The 18,807-nt window shown below is 42.7% G+C and overlaps 1 protein-coding gene across 2 annotated transcripts in view; it reads left to right on the top strand.

Annotated features, from left to right (window-relative positions):
* The window catches only part of LOC148016368 (Calcineurin-like metallo-phosphoesterase superfamily protein), a 91,755-nt gene that overhangs the window by 59,137 nt on the left and 13,811 nt on the right, over positions 1-18,807 (top strand). The window lies entirely within an intron of this gene.

The following is an 18,807-nucleotide window of genomic DNA, read 5'->3' as shown; positions in this document are numbered from 1 at the left end:
TAGCCTCCAATATCCATCTCATGGGCTGTTGCAGTATCTACTCCACCATGTCGAGTGTTGCCCTGCTGGTCACAATCTTTGATCAAAAGGACAGCCTCCACAATCTTTGAAGGAGGATCACTGCCTGGAAGAGAGCCTCTTTGACCACGTGCTGCACCTAGCTCTTCTCTAATGGTCTCACGAGGAATTGATGGCTTGTCGCGAGCCATTGGGCTATTATCATCACCATCGGGGGGGGGGGCGCGGGGTGTGTGTGTGTGTGTGTACTCAATGTCTCCTAGTATGTTAAGAAGCTAGGTGCCCAAATCTCAGCACCATAGGAAAGTGTTGGTGTGATCAGAGTGGCAAATAGTCGTAGTTGGGGGTTCTTAGAACTGTATGTGTGCACACTAGCATATGCACCCAAGGTAGCAAATTCTTATGTTAGTCTAGCAGCAAGTATGTATAATATCTAATAGTTTCAATGGTCTCCCCACTAAAGGCAAACTGATTTAGTCACCTAGGCTTGCATTGTGTTACACAAGGGGAAATTTTTGGTGAACCTTTTGAGGCAAGCTTTTTGGATTTGTAAAGATTTTAGGTGAGCTTTTACTCAACTTATGGATGAGATCTCTTCTTTGATATTCTCTTCCAATCCACAACATTTGTACCTCCTTTATTCAAGAATGGATTTATCGCTTCTTTGATATTCTCTTCCAATCTACAACATTTGTACCTCCTTTATTCAAGAATGGATTTATCTCTTCTTTGATATTCTCTTCCAATCCACAACATTTGTACCTTCTTTATTCAAGAATGGATTTTTCCCTCATGGATCCTTGTTTTTCAAGCATCCTTCTCTTTGAGCCCCCACAACTCCTCTTTTTGTGGAAGACATCCGTCATTGTTCACTTGTCAATCTTCCATTTCCCTTGGCCTCTCTCAAGGTTGGCTCCACATGGCACTTTTTCCATTTCCCTTGTAGCCATTTCTCAAGTACTTATTCTTTCTCCTTTGGCTATCCTTTCCCATCCTTGTGTGACTACTCATATTTTGATCTCTGTCTTGTCTATTTTGCACCATGCCACTTAAAGTTAGGTACTCTTTTTCTCACTTGGGTTGTCTTTTTCATCTTGGGTTGGCTTTATTCTTAGGCTACTTGTGTCTATATTTTGGGCCATACTTGGTCTATTAGTCACCCACCTCGGTATAGCCACACACACACACACACACAGATATGTGCACTTGAGGAAGAAGCAAAAAGAAAGATACATGGACTTCAAGTATATGTTGTGGAGTGGGCTAAGACATCCCATGTGAGGATGCAAAGTCACTAAGCAACGAAATGAAGGCAATGCAAGTGTCCATTATGGATACATAGTGTGTTGGCAAATAGAGGGATAGCCTAGGGACTATTCTAGTTTTAGAGTTTGCAAAGATGGATAAGAAGAAAGCCTTCTTGACACACAAGAAAGCACTCAAAGGGGAAAATATATGCTTGGATGAGGATCTTACTCCTACCCAAGTGGCACATAGGAGAGACCACATGCCATGTATCCTAGAGGCAAGGAAAGAGGAACGATATTATATATATCGTGATCATTGCAAAGAGCTTGTCTTCATGACAATGTGCAACTCTAAAGACCTTCCATATGACAATTTGGAACTTTAATGGATCCTTGATGCTTGATGCACAATACATTGAGAGCATATTTAAGAACTTGAATATTGCGATGTACATAGAGAACACTAGGGTGTGTGGGCAACAATTTACTTAATGTATATGGATATAGGTGGGAAAGTACATATCAACCTTAACCTAAGAGGCCTAGAGAGGCAAGGGAATCAAATGGTGTAGTGGTTATATCTAAAGGACTTTGAGATGTGGTACATGTGTTGCACAGAGATGTGGAAGCAAGATACATGTAGATTAAAGTGCACACATAGACCTAAGGACATTTACACTGCAATATATTACTCCCCTCGACATACTCTAGATCCGCCAATAGAGAGAGGTCCCCATATACATCATGAGTGAAGACATCATGAGATTCACGAGTATCAGGAATGATCTACTAGCAAGAGACTCCAATGCTTGTGTAGGGAATAGTTAATCTTCTTTCTATGAGACAAGGAATGAGATGTTCCAAGAGCTTGCACTAGATGGAGTAGGGCTACTTATGTTAGTCCGACAAAGTGTTGACAAAATCTTCAACACACTTCACTAGCATTGGAAAATGCACATAATTCAACCATTCTTAATGAACTTCCATAGTGGTGAGGATCAAATACTTTCACATGCTAGAATAATAAGAAGGAACTGAGTATTATTGATTACTTGATTGGTTCACCAAGCTTTATACTAGATATTAAGAGTTTTGACATGTAAGGTAGATAGATTAGCTTAGTAGCAAACCATGTTATTTTGTCTTTCACCATGCCATGTGATTATGTATGGGAGGCACAAGCATATGTATCTAGGTTCCGGGATTATGGATTTGTGGAGGCGATCTCATGTATATAATACTATCAGACTCGTTGTTGAAGCTAGCTTCACATATTCCATTAGACGAGTTCACGAGACATATGACTAAACTATTGCATATTTCAGTAGCCCATGCCTTCCCACACACTATGCCATTTATTGTGCCACCACAATGCTCGGCCCCACATAATGGTTGGTATGATGATGACTCTAGAGAGACGTGTGCACCTCTAGTGGGAGGTGGCACTTGGTGTATGCATGCATAAGCATGCTTGAACACTTGTCAAATGCGTACTGTGAAAAAAGAAACAAAAATACTTGGCTAGATTATTGGAGCTAGAGATGTATTCTACGTTCTTGGGATTGAAGAGAAAATGGGATAACATTAGTCCCTAAATAAAAGGGGGAAAAAAATCTTGAAGCCTTTTGCAAGATTGTAGGTGTCATCCATTGCCATCGTCATCCGTGTGGTTATTCTCATAATTAATGTTGTCATCATCAATAAAAAAGCTCCACCTCATGCGATCCCGAAATGAAAAGGAAGGGAGATGAGATCATATTAGTTCAATTGCACAAGATTGAGCAATGCATGGACCACATCAGCCCAAAGGCACAAGAGAGGGAGAGAGCTATAAGGCTATATAAATCCTTAGCTATAAGGCTTGAGGCTACTTGTAATTTCTATTGCATTGTGGAGAGAGAGAGAGAGAGAGAGAGAGAGATTAAAGAAGCAGATTGTGTGCAAATCTCAAAGGATCAAGCTACTTACTAATCTCCTCCACAAATCACTCTCCTTGCTCCATCAGCCTACTCCCAAATTAATCATCATGACTTTCCAACTATCCATACCAATTCCGTCTCCATTTTCTATCACTATTTTGTCAAATTTTTGCCTTAATCTTTGTCGTATCTCACACTCTCTATCCTAAACCCACCCAAGAATACATCAAAACCTCCAATCCGTCATATCTCTTTTATTTTACTATTGAGCTCACTCCTTATCAACGAGTCATAGAAGGGCTCAAAAAGACCCAAAGAAGAAGTGAGATAAGGGACATACTAGATGAATTTGCATCCACAAGATGGCCCCAAGACAAGCAACATCAGAGTTAGATGACAAGTAGCACATATAAGCAATGTTCTTGTCACTCCAAATCAAGTCCAAGTGTGTCCCCTGTTTTTTGAAAAAGTACTCTTGATACAATAATAATAGAAATATTGATTAGAAGACAATGATTGGGGCACAACTATTTGAGTCTTGAGATCATTGTGGACACACTCAGAGTCAAGTATATGGACAATAAAATATATTTGATTGTGAGGAAATTCCAATAGGAATAACCCCTCTGTGTGATGATATCTAGTCCATGCATAGAACTTCTAAAATGTTTATATTGGGATGATGAAAAGATTAATTAAGAAAATTCATCAAAAATCAAAGTTAACTTCTAATCTTTTGAAATGAAATCTTTATGCAATTTAAACTCAATGAAGTTGAGATAACTAGGGATAATGGTTAGGTACTATCCTAATTATTTCATGAAATTAACTACTAGAGAGAGATGGATCTTTCAAGCAAGCAAAGATTAGAAAAATATTGGCTCTTTGGGCCAAGATGCCAAGGTTTATGCCTTGGTCACCACCTTGGTTGCTACCTTGTTCGTAAGTCTTGGAGTGGCGGCCGCCCAATGACACGCCACGCGGTGCTCACCTATATATTCGTGAATTTTTATCTTCACGCTATAAAAATGGAGCTCCCTCTCTAACGTCATCAATGAATATGTCATCAGAAGCACTAAAAGAAAGCATTCTCTCTTTGTCATCAATGATGTCATCGAAAAACGCTAAAAAGCAAGCATACTCTCTTTTATCCCCTCCCCCCCTTTTTTAAAATAATAAATTGAGGGCATGGGGATAACCAACGAAATAGACAAGAGCAATCTTGACGAGGATGAGATGTCGATCAAGAAGGAGGAGACTCTATTCGACGATACGAGAAGACATCATTCCATTCAACCCAAGGAGAGGATACGCTGAAGGTCTCTCTTCCTCTTCTACTCTAATCTAAGGAGAGGAGACACTGAAGAACTCTATCCTATTCTATCAATCCAGTTAGAAGTCATACCTCTACTCTCGTTCCTATTTCGTCTAATGTTAGAAATTTTTCTAGCAATGTATCTCAATGAGAATTTCATTCTCAAATAGAAAAATAAATCTAGATTAAAAACCATCATATTAAAACAAAAAGATAACTTAGATCTTTCAAAGAGGGAAACCCATCCCATTCATATTTAGTTAAATATAGGAGTGCCATCTAATTTTATTACTTATATTGGGAATGAAATAGACCAATGAAAGACATCTCATCCACAAAGCCTAAGACCCAGGATAAAAAACCATGGCTTAAATCAAGTGTCGAGACAAAAAATGGGTTCAACATTGGCTTTAGGGCTCTAGCTGGGCCTCCTAAACTCACCGAAACAACCCCACAGGTTCGCGGCCAAGAGTGTATAGACACTATGAACTGATTAACCAAAGAATGCATTTGTAGATACTATTTTTAGATCATAGTTCAATGTATCGCCCTTCCCGAGTCCAAGCAATTGGAATACCCAAACATAACGGTGTCTAGCACCTCATATCACATACATAGGGAACACCCCCAAGTAATTGTTGTGGCCCCACTACAACTCTCCTACACCCTAGCGATTAGCCCCAGGATGCGCTGTTTCAACATAAAACACATATGCAACATAGTCCTCTCTTTTAATGTTTGTTCTAAGAGATAATTTAATCCTTACCAAATCAGGCCCCAAAGGAAACCATTTGACTAGACCTACAACTTAGGGAACCTCACACTCAACATGGGTCAATCGCTCGAAAACAAGTGCTATGCATCCAAGAGTTAATACTCTTGATACAATGTATAAATACAGATGCAAAGTGAATGCCTTTAAGCGTATAAACAAGTAAACTTCTAGATCAAACAATGTGGATGTGTATATACAATTCTTTTCATGATTTCACCCCAAACGTAGTGCATAGTTGCTAAGGCAACATCGAAATAATGTGTGCTATTGCCCTTTCTTAAACTCAAAACGAACAAATCTTATATGTCAAATATGCACAAAATCAACATTTCAATGATATTCAACTCCCCACATCCTTTCCCCCCTACCACTTATGATTTTACTTGTGGTGGTAGATGTAAAGAGTATTTTTAAAGTTTTTTTAATATGAAAAGCGATAAATACGCACTATAACATAAAGAATGGGGACAAGATAAGGCTAAACCTCATGCCCTAGTCCCACCGTACATTCATGTACACATTCATAAAAATTTTGTATTTTTTTCATACATAAAATTTATTTTTTACATTTTTCTTGATTTTTTCATTATTTATCTTATTATTTACTAGTGGTTTTTTAATTTTTAGATATGTAGAACTTATATGAATCAAGAAATAATATTATATTCAATATGGCCCCATATGAATACCAAAAGAACCATGAAAACTCCTAAAACCGTCAAATTTTTCAAAATCTCACAATTCTTGCATTGCACATTTCCTTGGTTTTCCTTTTTATTATATGAACAGCAAGAATCAACAGAGAATTTCGATTTTTCAAGCACTAGAAATCATATTCAATCATTTTAGACCATTTTTCATAATATGCGCGAAAGGATCATCATGAAACCTAAAAAATGAGCACTTACGCAATTAATTTCATACGAATCCACACGTAATTCAAAGTTGGGAAGCTGTTGATGCTCTTCTATGGTTGCTAACGCATCCTCAACCTTCGATTTACGCACTTCACAATGCTTCAGCACCATCACACATCCAAAGTCTTTTATTTCAGTCCACTCTCTCTCTCACGTAGAGAATAGCCATGGAAACAATGTGCAAAGAGGAGAGAGAAAGATTGAAATTATAGATTTTGATTCCTTGCATCATATCACGCATGCATACAATCAAATTGAAGTCTTCTATGTGTAGATGAGAGGATTGCCTTCCATCTTTGACCCTCTTGCTCAACGGCAAACAGAGTCACAATCAAGGAATTGAAGAGGCGCAAAAACACTATGCCCCCTTCCCCCCCATCATGCTAATTTTTAATGAGTTTTTAAAGCTTTTAAGCTTTAAATATTAACCTTTGAAGTTAACCGATTCAAGCCGTGCACGTTCATACTTTTCAGAAGTGGTTTCGGCCTCATTGGAGGGGTAAATGGGCTTGAAATCACGATCTGACTAGACTGATGACTTCATGGTATCGAATTTGATTAACCTAGCCTCCGTCACACACTTTTTGGAAATGGTGACTCATGTTGAATTCCTAGCGTCGAAATGCATTCACGAAGATTCCATCTCCTTGATCTACACTCGATTCACTTTCCATGAAAAATTGCTCTTTTACATCTCTTGGGCCACTTTTACACTTGAAATGGGCTTCAAAAATCTGCTCTCATTCATTGGCAACCATAGGATAGGGAAATTCGGTCCATGGAATCCATGAATTGATTTGTACAAACAACAACAAAAAAGAGCATCAAGTTGCTACAAAGAAAATACACAACAAAACACAAACACAACTCTCACCCTACCCTGACAACATCAAGACATGAAGATCCACAAGGGATAGGCCAAGTAGAACCTGATCGAGATCTAGAGCCAGTCGCTAACCAATTGCTCCAACACAAACTATCTAAAAGAACTATCAAAGGAGTCATCCTAAGTGGTGGCCTGACCTGCCTACCTAACCTAGGACGATTGGATCAGGAACTCCTACTAGGCGGGGACTCTTATAGCTTGGTCTTGCATTTTCAGATACTTTTGATTTATCACTTTTTGATACTTCTGGACTTGATACTCCGGCATGTAAAAAGGAGGGAGTTGAGAATATTGTGATCCAAGAAGAACATGGCATTAGCCTCAAAACCTATCTCAATACCTAAGAACCTACTAAGCACTCGCAAGGTGACACTAAATCCTTTTCTTTCGCTCACTTTTATTTTCTCTCCAACCATCCTTATTTATTTTTTCAGCTAGATGTCACCTCCAAGAAGACAAGGCATCAGCCCCAAGTCTATTGACTCATCCCTAGGAACCTACCACTCCTTCATAAGGCGATGATAATCTGCTCTTAGAATTTTTCTTTCTTTTGTTATTTCTTGTATTTTAGGGATTAGAACCCCTTTTTATACACCATTGAAGCCCCTCTCTAATTTTATTTTGTTGAGTACAGACCAACTGGTTGGAGCCAACCCCCCTAATGAATGACGCAATCAAGAAGCAAGCGTTAGAACGAGTCCAAAGGTACGTGAGACGAGTGTTAACCCTCAAACGAACAAATGTGGAAAATCCGGAAAAGCTAAAGCAGAAGTTAACCCTCAAACGAACGAAGGTGGAAAATCCAAAAAAGCTAAAGCAGAAGACAAAGACAAAGGCCAAGGCAAATAGAAACGGAAGACAAAGACGCACAAGGAGAAGAGTCCTAAATAAGGGAGAAAGGCGCACAAGGAAAAGCGCAAGTCAAAACTTTTGTAAAAGAGCGCAAGCGCATCATTGTTTAATTCAAGGAGCGCCGGGCTCTCACCCGTGCAATTTGTAAATGTAGACAGGCGGTGGAAAGGAATCTAGGAAGATAGAAGGACAATGGGAAAAAGGGCCTAGGCTACGGCCGGCCATGTAGAAAAGAGGAAAAGGGGATGACTGCCCAAAAGGGATTTAGGGTTTTATATATAAAGTTGAAAAGTGAATAAGAAGCTTATTCTTGTGTATGGCCAAAAGTAGCTCTCCTCTTATTATTATTATTATTATTATTCTTCTTCTTCTTGCTTGCTTGAAGCTTGTGCTTGAGAGAGGGAGTGTGAGAGTGTGAGGGAGTGTGTGTGTGAGGGTGAGGGACCAGGGAGGAGAAGCTCTCCACCTTCTCCTCTCTTCTTCTCTTCTCTTCTCTTCTCTTCTCTTGCTCGTGGCAATGGAGCTTGGAGTGTGGAGCTTGAGGATGGAGCTTGCTTGAAGCTTACACTTGGATCGTCGAGATACCGGAGTGCGCCGGAGAGGAGGTAACTCGAACGGCATGGAGGTAAGCTCACTACACCCATAGATATGGTTGGCACGTCGGCTATGTGAGAGGTGGCCATTAGTGCTCGGCTTGGAACGCTTGAAATAATAAGCGGTCCGTGGGTCTTGGCGGTTAAGCGAAAGCTCTCACATTTTGGTTCCATTGCCAAGACCAACGGATTCAAGCCTTGAGCACTTGCGCGCTTTGAATCGAGCATCAAAGTAAGGGTTTCTCCGAACCGGTGCTTGAGATAGGTAGGAAGGGAGGGGGTTGAAGATGGTATTCGATCTCCTTGGCAAGTAGGTTTTTTGCTTTCTTGAGATTAATGTTGTGGAATGAAGTAGTGTAGGTATTTACTTTGTGATTTGGATGCATTAGGGTAGGAAAAAACAAAGAAAAAGAAGAAAAACAAGCATCAGGGTTTCTGTTGTCATAACAAGGCATGAGGGTTTGATTCGTTGCTGATTTGCATTTTGGAGTTTATTGGCTATCCCAGGTATATAGATCTCTTCTCCATCACTCCAGCATCATTCCTGTGAAATCTTGTAGCTTACAATAAGCAATACCTTAAGATTTTGGACGATTTCATGGTCGAAAGTGCGTCCGGGACAGTGGAATCGGACACCCGATTCAGTGTCCGAGTCTCAAAATCGAACGTCCGATTTTGAGAATCGGACCACTCGGACAACCGTCTGATCGGACCAACCCGTCCGATTTTGGGACTCGGACCAGTCGGATCACTCGGACACTCGGACTCGGACCACTCGGACCAACCCGTCCGATTTTGGAAATCGGACTAGTCCAGAATCAGACGAGTCAAAATCGGACCAGTCCAGAATCGGACTACTAGAATCGGACCACCCTATTCGATCCGATTTCCAAAATCAGACCACTTTTTCGATCCGACTCCCAGAATCGGATGTGACCAAAATCGGACCACTGGGCCGATCGGACCAACCCAAAATCGGACGTCCGATTCTGATAATCGGACTCTTGAAAATCGGACATCTGAGAATCGAACAAAAAATTGTCAAAATCGGACAGGTATCTAGAACACAAATTTTGACGCATCTAAACCCCGAAATTGACCCCAAAGGCTACGTAAAGCTAAAGGCACATCACAGATCCATCATAGAGCTAAAATTTAGAGCACCTAGTTCAAAATTTGGCTATAAACGGTCCTCCAAATTGCGTATGGCATTTACCGTAAAGGCCCTGCAGGCCGGGGGGGATTGCCTCCCCCTCGGACCCCCGTAGAGGGGGCTTTGCCCCTCCCCCCCCCCCCCCCCGGCACCTCCCCCGAGTAGGTTGGAGAGAAAACGCGCACTGTGACACGTCCTCCAAATTGGACCCCAGTGTAGCAACGGCTCTACACAAGCATGGATTCTCCCTTGCAAAAGAGCAACCAAAAGCCCGTGCCCGAATAGAGACAAACAGAGACCCTAGAACCTCAATGGGCCAATCTAGCCATCAAGGGCGAAAAGGCCACACAACGAGAACACAAAGACATTGTGTTCATACCATGTCTAGTCAGAGCGAAATGCAACATCAGCAAGCTACACCGACAATTGAAACGGAAAGCTTGCCTATCCTATTTCATGTTCCTCCAAATAGTGCTAGCTGCGGGAAAGAAATCCTCCTGGGAAGACCCTTCAAAAGGGCGACCAAGTGTGAGGCCGACTATGTAGCACAGAGGATACACTTGACACTACCGGATGTGAGGATAGTCACAACCTTTAGCAAGGGTGACCTCATCAAACCTCGAGGGAAAGGCAAGCAAGGTGCTAACATAACAGTCAAGCTTGCTGATGAGAGCAAGGACTTGTTGGAAGAGTTAATACAAGCACAGGTCGAACAACGAGAACCAGTGAGTGAGGCCATGCCCGAAACAAGAAGGTCAAGAGACAATGCCAAGGACGGGCTTTGGACTTACAAATATCGTAAAAGATCCCAAAAGAAGTCCAAGCCTTATAGACGTAGGCATCGATGGAGGGTCAGCACAACGCCGCGATGGATAGCCAAAGCGTTGCTACGTGCTCAAGGGTACTACGCAGGTAACCAATGGATTTGGGTACCAAAATCCCTTGCTAAACCACCTCCATCAGCTGAAGGCCAGAGTGCATCAAAAGCAATGAAGCACAGGAGGAAATCTAAGAGAAACTCTAGGTCTCGAGGCAAGAAACTAGACATGATTGTTCGAAAGAAAGAGCCTCAGCCTAGCATGCTAAATAGGCAGATGTCATATATAGCTATTCAGCATACACAAAAATCATTAGTGCCCAATGAGCCTTTGATTTCCCAAGGGGAGAACAAACATCATAGGCACAACATTGCTCATGGTAAGGCTACTCGCTCAACAAAGCAAATGGCACAATCGTCTAATAGCCTTGAGAAAATCATTCAGCTAGTGCCACGTCCACCTATGAGTCCTAGATCTCCTACGCCCTCTTCTCCCAAACAGACACAGAAAGCACTACAGCAATTGTCAAGGGCGACTGCTCAATTCCAATCTCTATCTCCATCTAAGCTTCCAACTGTCCAAGAGGTGGGACATGACGCCATCTGTAGCTCTTGACCCAAGGATATGCCTGAGCCACCTAATGTGACTAGATCAACTCATGTTCGATCTACACAGATGAGTGCTCAAAGGCCAACAAAAGACACAACCACTTCTGATCGCCCTAGGGACTTGACACCGCAATCCACTAAGGGTAGCCAGCCCACTAAACTAGCTGCTACTACTTCCAATTAGGGATCACAGCAGTCACAGCCCTTGGCCGTGACAATGCCCCTTGTGGAACATATCCTTAGAAGTTTACCTGTGGAGGAGGTGTCATAACCAACTTCCTCAACAACTCCAGCACTTTCAAAGTGCCTAAAGCCTAGGCTGGAGGAGTTACACACAAGGGAGTTGGCTGAAGAGCTAGACTCTCCGAAAAGGCAGGCAGTTGTGCTCTCACAACCTAGCGAGGCTATTCAGCAGGCCATGGCCATGTCCCATAAGGACACGCTAGAGAAAGAGAATGCTGAGGCCCAACCAAGCACATCAACGGTTGACCTAGTCCAGGGTCCTGAGTCATTGAGAGATGCACCTTCACTGACCAAGAAAAAGAGGAGAAAACATCGAAAACAACAGCGGCTACAGGTGGTTGTGGACCCCAAGAGCACTGGAGAGCTGGGGAATAAAACATCAAGTCCATCCATGAGTGAATCCATTGATGTCTCTCCTAATAGCAGTGAAACCTCACGCACATCCGTGTGCTATGAAAAATCAAAGCAACTGTTGCCATCAACAGTTGCTTTCAACACTCAATCCACCGACAATAGAACTCACATCGACCAATCAAGAGTGGATACAACATTGTCACGACGGGATGACGAATTCGCACCAGCCACACCCAAGGAGAGCCATGACGCAATAACGAAGCCTCAAGAGAAACATGGAAACCCCAAGAGCATGAGCAATCCTAGCGTTGACCAATCTTGCTCATAGGCCTGAACCCCCAGCTATGCTAAAGCCTAGACAAACTCCTAGAACCTTGCATGAGATGGCAACTGAGCAAGCACTCGTTGAACATAGAAGTATCGCAGAATGCTTAGCTGAGTTGGATGCTAAGCTCAAGGTGTTCGCAGGAGTCTACGTCCTTGCGGACGTGGGCACAATCCCCAAGGGACAGCTTGGAGATTACTTGCCATTTCCTCTATCCTGGGAAGAGCAAGAACATCTTAACGAGCACTACGATAGGCTCCTGTATGAACGCATGCGACTCATCTCTGACGAGGAAGGTGACGAGTTGCGCTTAACTGTCACATTCAATGATGTGCTCTGCCAACCAAATCTCTTAGAGATAGAGCAACTAAAGCGACTAACAAAGGATCGAAGTCAATTTGAACAGCGTTGGTGTGAGAACCGCGATACAATGGCCGAACTAGGGGCTTAGATCATGACAATCTCTGAAGATCGATTGGCCAAATGGCGATCCCAAAGGGACCCAACCTATGTGGCACCAACTTCCCTTCGAGTGCTGACTGCCATTCGGGGTGCGAACTTGGTTGAACCTAGCCAAGAAAACTCTCTATTTGATAAGGTTCTCACTGAGGAGGAGCTACATGTTACCAGTAGACTCGGACAAGGGTCCATGCTGCTTGATGTGGTAAAATATCTATCGGTACTAAGTAAGCTGCCATGAGTGCTGGATGCGTGTGCCACGCTCCAGTACAACCCCGAGTTCTACAATTGGTTCTTATCCTCGTGAAGTGATATGGATTCATAAATATGTATATAAATAAACACTGATTTTTGTGTCACTGTGTATAAACAATATCAACACACACAAGCAATGATAGTCAAGTGCAGGGAGAAGAGTTGGGTCTGACATGCTAAGCTTCTCAAGTCCTCCTCTCATCACGCATTTAAAAGTCGTGTGACCATCCCCACCTCCAAGTGAAGGGCATGCAACCCACATTACCGCCATAGGAAGCCTTGACCAACAACTCTGATGGTGTAGACAGGGTGTAGTCCCTTTCTATACACCTTCTTCACTTTTCGGTCTATCCTTCCGAGGAGGAGCCCTGCCTAAATCCATGATCGCCAGACCGACGTAACTCGGCGTGAACCAAGATCTGCTAATGGCAGGAGGCTAAATATACATCACGAGGGCCATCCCTCTACAACAACACTGCATGCCCCACCCCTCCCCTTCTTGTCCTACGCGCTTGATAACCTACACTATAATCTCTTACATATGAATGGTCTTATCATGTGACAAATCATAATCCTTGATTCACATCTTACAGGCCTCCCACGGAGGAAAACATGGAGAACCAAGGGCAGCTAGCTTGCAAGGACGCTCTCCACAGCCGACGGGAACATGCAGCACACGCCCCTCCGCTGGTGCACTACGTGCCCACTCTTAAAAGGTACGCTAAGAAACACAGCCCTAAGCAACACTGCCCCGGATGAAGGCCGAAGAAGCCGCGGGCCAGGGGAGCGAACGCTCAAGGAGGCGCACACAATGTGACAATACCAGTGGCACAAACCCCCAACGTACACTCGAGCACCAGATGCTCAAGGGCAAAAAGGGCAGCTCAGGACAGGGAAGAATTCAATGAACTATTTAAAGGCATTTTGAAAACGGTGGCGGCCCGGGACTATACCATTCATGTCCCGGCCGACATGTTCCCTGCCCAACCCCATGGGAGCCCTGCACCAGTAGAGCCCCAATCGCCTGACCGCCCAGACTTGCCCCACCTCGTACAAATAGAGTAGCCCCATGTTGTATAAAGGCTTATTAAAAGCTACCTGGCCAAGACTCTTTGTCTTCAAATGGTTAAGTGTTGACATGTTTCCCAATTATACGAACTTTTCATATCTGCGTTTAATGTATTTCACGTCTTTAGCAAAACAAAAAGCTAATCAAGCGCAGGTGATAAATATCTAAGTCAATACCATAGAATTTAGATAAGTGATGTCTCCTTGCGTTGCACTAGTTTATTATAGTTGCGGCATATGCATGCATGTACTCTCATAAAGTGACGAGTGGATGCAGGATGATACAGGTCTTTGTGCGAAAGTGTTCAATGCTCGATCACCGCAAGACCATCGACCCCACAAAAAGCCGCGGCAAAGCCACACTGCCGAAAGCAAAAATCACCTTTGCCGACCGCCCACATCGCATGGCCCAAAGCATATTCATGGGCTACGCTCTCTTTCTGGGTCAAGCTCTATAGTTGGCTCATGGCAGTCGTTACCTCAATTGTACCAACATCGCGTGTGTCGCAAGGAGATTTGCAATATCTCAAGTGTATCTCCCCATCTCAACAACTGCTTCTCTAACAACGAGGCTAGGGCACAATCATCACTGTAATATCCAATTCCTGAGCCTTCGAAGTTTGACAATTTCCAACCCATTGAAAGGTTGATAGCCTCAACATATTGTAATGGTTGTACTCAGGCAAGTCCCAAAAAAAAAAAAAAGAGAACAGAACGAAAGAAAGAAAGAAAGAAAAAAGCACAAGAAAAAGAAACAAAAAAAAAGAAGAAAGAAAGAAAAAAAAAAGAAACAAACGAAAAGATAAGAAGCGCTTACGATCACAGCACAGTACCTAGGGGTCCTCAAATTAGGTACGTCCAGTGACCTTGGTCAACTGGCTCCATCCCTAGTCCCCTAGCCCTTTAGCATCACCCCCAATTGTTGAGGGCACATCAAGGGCAGGACATACCTAGGAAGCTTGTCTCGCCTATGGTTAAACCTGTCACCCTGACCCACTTGCATAATTCTCTCTTGCACTCTGCCTTAGTACCATTGCAATCAGTGGTAGTAAGCACCGCACGATTGGCCATGAAAAATACACCGTCCTCATCAAGCGAGTCCAATAGCTTCCAACTACCAAAAGTGCGGTGTCCTTGTATTCAATTATGCTACATCGTGCAGTTACAATGCAAAGGATGTCTCATATACCTTCACGTACTTCTTCTCAACATGGACAACTTTGCTTCATCCATGCATTGTTACGAGAAACTAGCCCGCGGTCTTCTAACTACGTAATATCTAAGTATGCACAAGCACTCACATAATATCTGCACCGAAGTATATACACAGTTTGGGTACTCAAGTGCAGGACAATACTCCAGGCTTGCTTAGAGTTCGACCTGTCTCCCAAACTAATCAAAATATGTCTTGTGCACGATAAGAAGACTAGCACTACCCCTTAAGGAGAGACCACATGAGAGGTTTTCCAATTGCAGGTAGTGAAGACTCCAACAAAGGTGTCCTTCACTCTTCATCAACACTCAACTCTGAATTCCTATCCTTATCACCCTGTAAGCCTGCCAAGAATCATCATGTACACAATCCCCAACAAACTGCCACTTGTACTCCATCAATGCAATCCCCCCAAAAGAACAGCCCTACCACCAACTCCCCTTGCCCTACCAACTACCACTTAACCCACCAACGTGCCTCAATGACTTTCCTCCCCACCACTACCAACACTCCATCATGGCAACCACAGATGTCCTTACCACCCACGTCTTCGGTGCATGCTAACGCCTGCTACCTACGACGGTGAGTGCCATGGGATTGGCACTCGTCTAGGAGGGGGGTAATGTTAACCCTCAAACAAACAAAGGTGGAAAATCCAGAAAAGCTAAAGCAAAAGTTAACCCTCAAACAAACGAAGGTGAAAAATCCGAAAGAGCTAAAGCAGAAGACAAAGACAAAGGCCGAGGCAAAGAGAAACAGAAGACAAAGACGCACAAGGAGAAGAGTCCTAAATAAGGGAGAAAGGTGCACAAGGAAAAGCGCAAGTCAAAACTTTTGTAAAAGAGCGCAAGCACATCATGGTTTAATTCAAGGAGTGCCGAGCTCTCACCCGTGCAATTTGTAAATGTAGACAGGCGGTGGAAAGGAATCTAGGAAGATAGAAGGACAATGGGAAAAAGGGCCTAGGCTATGGCCGGCCATGTAAAAAAGAGGAAAAGGGGATGACCGCCCAAAAGGGATTTAGGGTTTTGTATATAAAGTTGAAAAGTGAATGAGAAGCTTATTCTTGTGTGTGGCCAAAAGTAGCTCTCCTCCTCTTCTTCTTCTTCTTTTTCTTGCTTGCTTGAAGCTTGTGCTTGAGAGAGGGAGTGTGAGAGTGTGAGGGAGTGAGTGTGTGAGGGTGAGGGACCGGGGAGGAGAAGCTCTCCACCTTCTCCTCTCTTCTTCTCTTCTCTTGCTCGTGGCAATGGAGCTTGGAGCGTGGAGCTTGAGGATGGAGCTTGCTTGAAGCTTGCACTTGGATCGTGGAGATACCCAAGTGCGCGAGAGAGGAGGTAACTCGAACGGCATGGAGGTAAGCTCACTACACCCATAGATATGGTTGGCGCGTCGGCTATGTGAGAGGTGGCCATTAGTGCTCGGCTTGGAATGCTTGAAACAATAAGTGATTCGTGGGTCTTGCCGGTTGAACGAAAGCTCCCACAACGAGAAAGGCAAGAATCAAGGCTGAGAACGAGCTTGCAGTAGAAGCCTCCTTTGATGCCCTAAAAGCACTCTTTACAGAAGTCCCCATGGCAACTCAAGGTCCCCTTCCTAGTCAGATTTGTCCTGGAAATATTGATTGACAGGCCAACAAATGTAGTCCCATTGCCAATTTTTAAGGGAGAGTACAATGAAGACCTCGATCTTCATGTAGCAGAATTTATGGTAGCATGTGTGGCTAACAATGCCAGAACCCCTGAGCATTGGTTAGTAATATTCCCCGCTACTTTCAAAGGTGTAGTGTTTCAATGGTATGAGAGACAAGCAGTAAGAACTTTTGGCACATGGAATCCTCAAGCCATTTATTAACCCTCTTAGTTTGAGCATTAGTTTGTGTTGGGTGGTACATGCGATGGATGGAGCAATAGCCTGTGGATCCCAAAGGGGATAGCCCATCTCACCTGCATCACCATATCTCAAAAAGATATATTTGACAGACTTTGGATCCAACTTGTTGTGCTTGTCTTTGGAACTACGGCAAAGAGACTCGTATCCAAAGACTCACAAGTGTGCATTTGAAGGAAGCTTATCACACCATACATCCTCAACAACCCTACCACCAAGAATAGTGCATGGCGATCTATTAATCAAGTAAATTACAATACTCATTACCTCAGTCCAAAATGAATGAGGTAAGCTTACATGACTAAGAGCACTGTGGAATCTCTCATGGATAGTCTTGTTCATGCACTCTACACATAAGAGGTAATATCCTGATCATTTCACAAAATTGCTCAAAAGCATGTGAGATATACTCAGCCACCCCATTGTCACAAATATGGCTAAAAACTTTGACTTCTACTTTATAGGATAGGACTAGACTTTATCTGAAAAGTTATCAATACACATGACAAGCTAAGCACCACCATCCAAGGATTGATAGGGAATGTGCCCACAAACCTCTACCTAAACAAGATCTAGGGGCTCACCCATGCGCATAGAACTAGACTTCTTATGTGTGTTGCATGTTTATTACCATATAAACAATGATAATTAGAATCAAAACATGAGTAATCCAAGGGCAAGAGATATTGCAAACGGGCTAAAACTTTCATTACTTTGAGTAAGATATGCCCAAGGGAACAATGCCATAGAGATACATGAGGGAGATCAACAACCATTAATATATGATTAGTGAAGCTAGAGACAAGCAAAGGATAAAGACTACCAATCTTGGCACCTTTACCAAAGAAGAGATTGCCATGAGTGATCTTCCATGCAAAATCACCAAAAGAAACATGATACCCAACAGCACCTAATTATCCTACAAAGATAAGGCTTTTGGTCAAAGCGCGGTACATGATATACATCATGGAGAAAAAAGGAAGTACCAATGGAAAATCGCAAATGTACATCAACAAAGTTAAAAATATCACAAACAAGGTCATTTCCTAGGTATATTGAATCGAAAATAGTATAGTAAATGTAGAATCAACTACAATGTAGGGTTACATGAAAGGAAGCACCTAAATAGAGTAACCAACACTTAGAGAAAGAACATGCAACAGTGTGGTACCAAGTGAAAAATAGCCAAAATATTATTTTTTGAATATATCATATTGCATTTAACTTCTCAATCTTGACAATGGACCTTATAATACGTTGATCATAAAATGTTTTTGCATTATCATATGCTTTCCCTTTGCCTTTCTCATGTCTATTCTAGTGCATCTTATGGCATTGTGACCATGTATGTCCCTGCTGCTACTGGTCACAATAATGACAAGTAAAAGATGAATTAGGACCATGAAAGACCATGCCCATGAGGTCTAAACAAGACTTATTCTATTGTGGGTCTCTACCACAGGGATCATAACTCCCTCTAGTATCATTCTTGCCTCTAACTATAAGAGCATGAGAGCCACGGGCTACATCAACACTTTTCCTATTCATTTTCCTAATAAGCAAGGGTTCCTCTATATCAAAATATTTAAAACCATCCTTAGGAGCATTAGTGCTAATACTAGTATGGAAGGTATCCCAAGGCTTTGAAAGAGTGACAATAAAAAACATATACTTTATGTTATCATCAAATATAATTTTCTATGAAGTAAGCTAGCTACAAAAAGAGAGAAACTCATTAAAATGAGTAGACATAGATGTGCCTTCCTTCATATAAAGGTCTGTGGGAGCTTTCGCTCAACCGCCAAGACCCACGGACCGCTTATTGTTTCAAGCGTTCCAAGTGAGCTCTAATGGCTATCTCTCACCTAGCCGACGCACCAACGATCCTACGAGTGTAGTGAG

Source organism: Lygodium microphyllum, chromosome 23 (assembly GCF_053477565.2).
Source record: "Lygodium microphyllum isolate KBCC chromosome 23, Lygodium_microphyllum_v1.1.10, whole genome shotgun sequence".
Taxonomy (NCBI): Eukaryota; Viridiplantae; Streptophyta; class Polypodiopsida; order Schizaeales; family Lygodiaceae; genus Lygodium; species Lygodium microphyllum.
The sequence above is the reverse complement of the archived record's forward strand: the minus strand, read 5'-3'. Positions and strand labels throughout refer to the sequence as shown.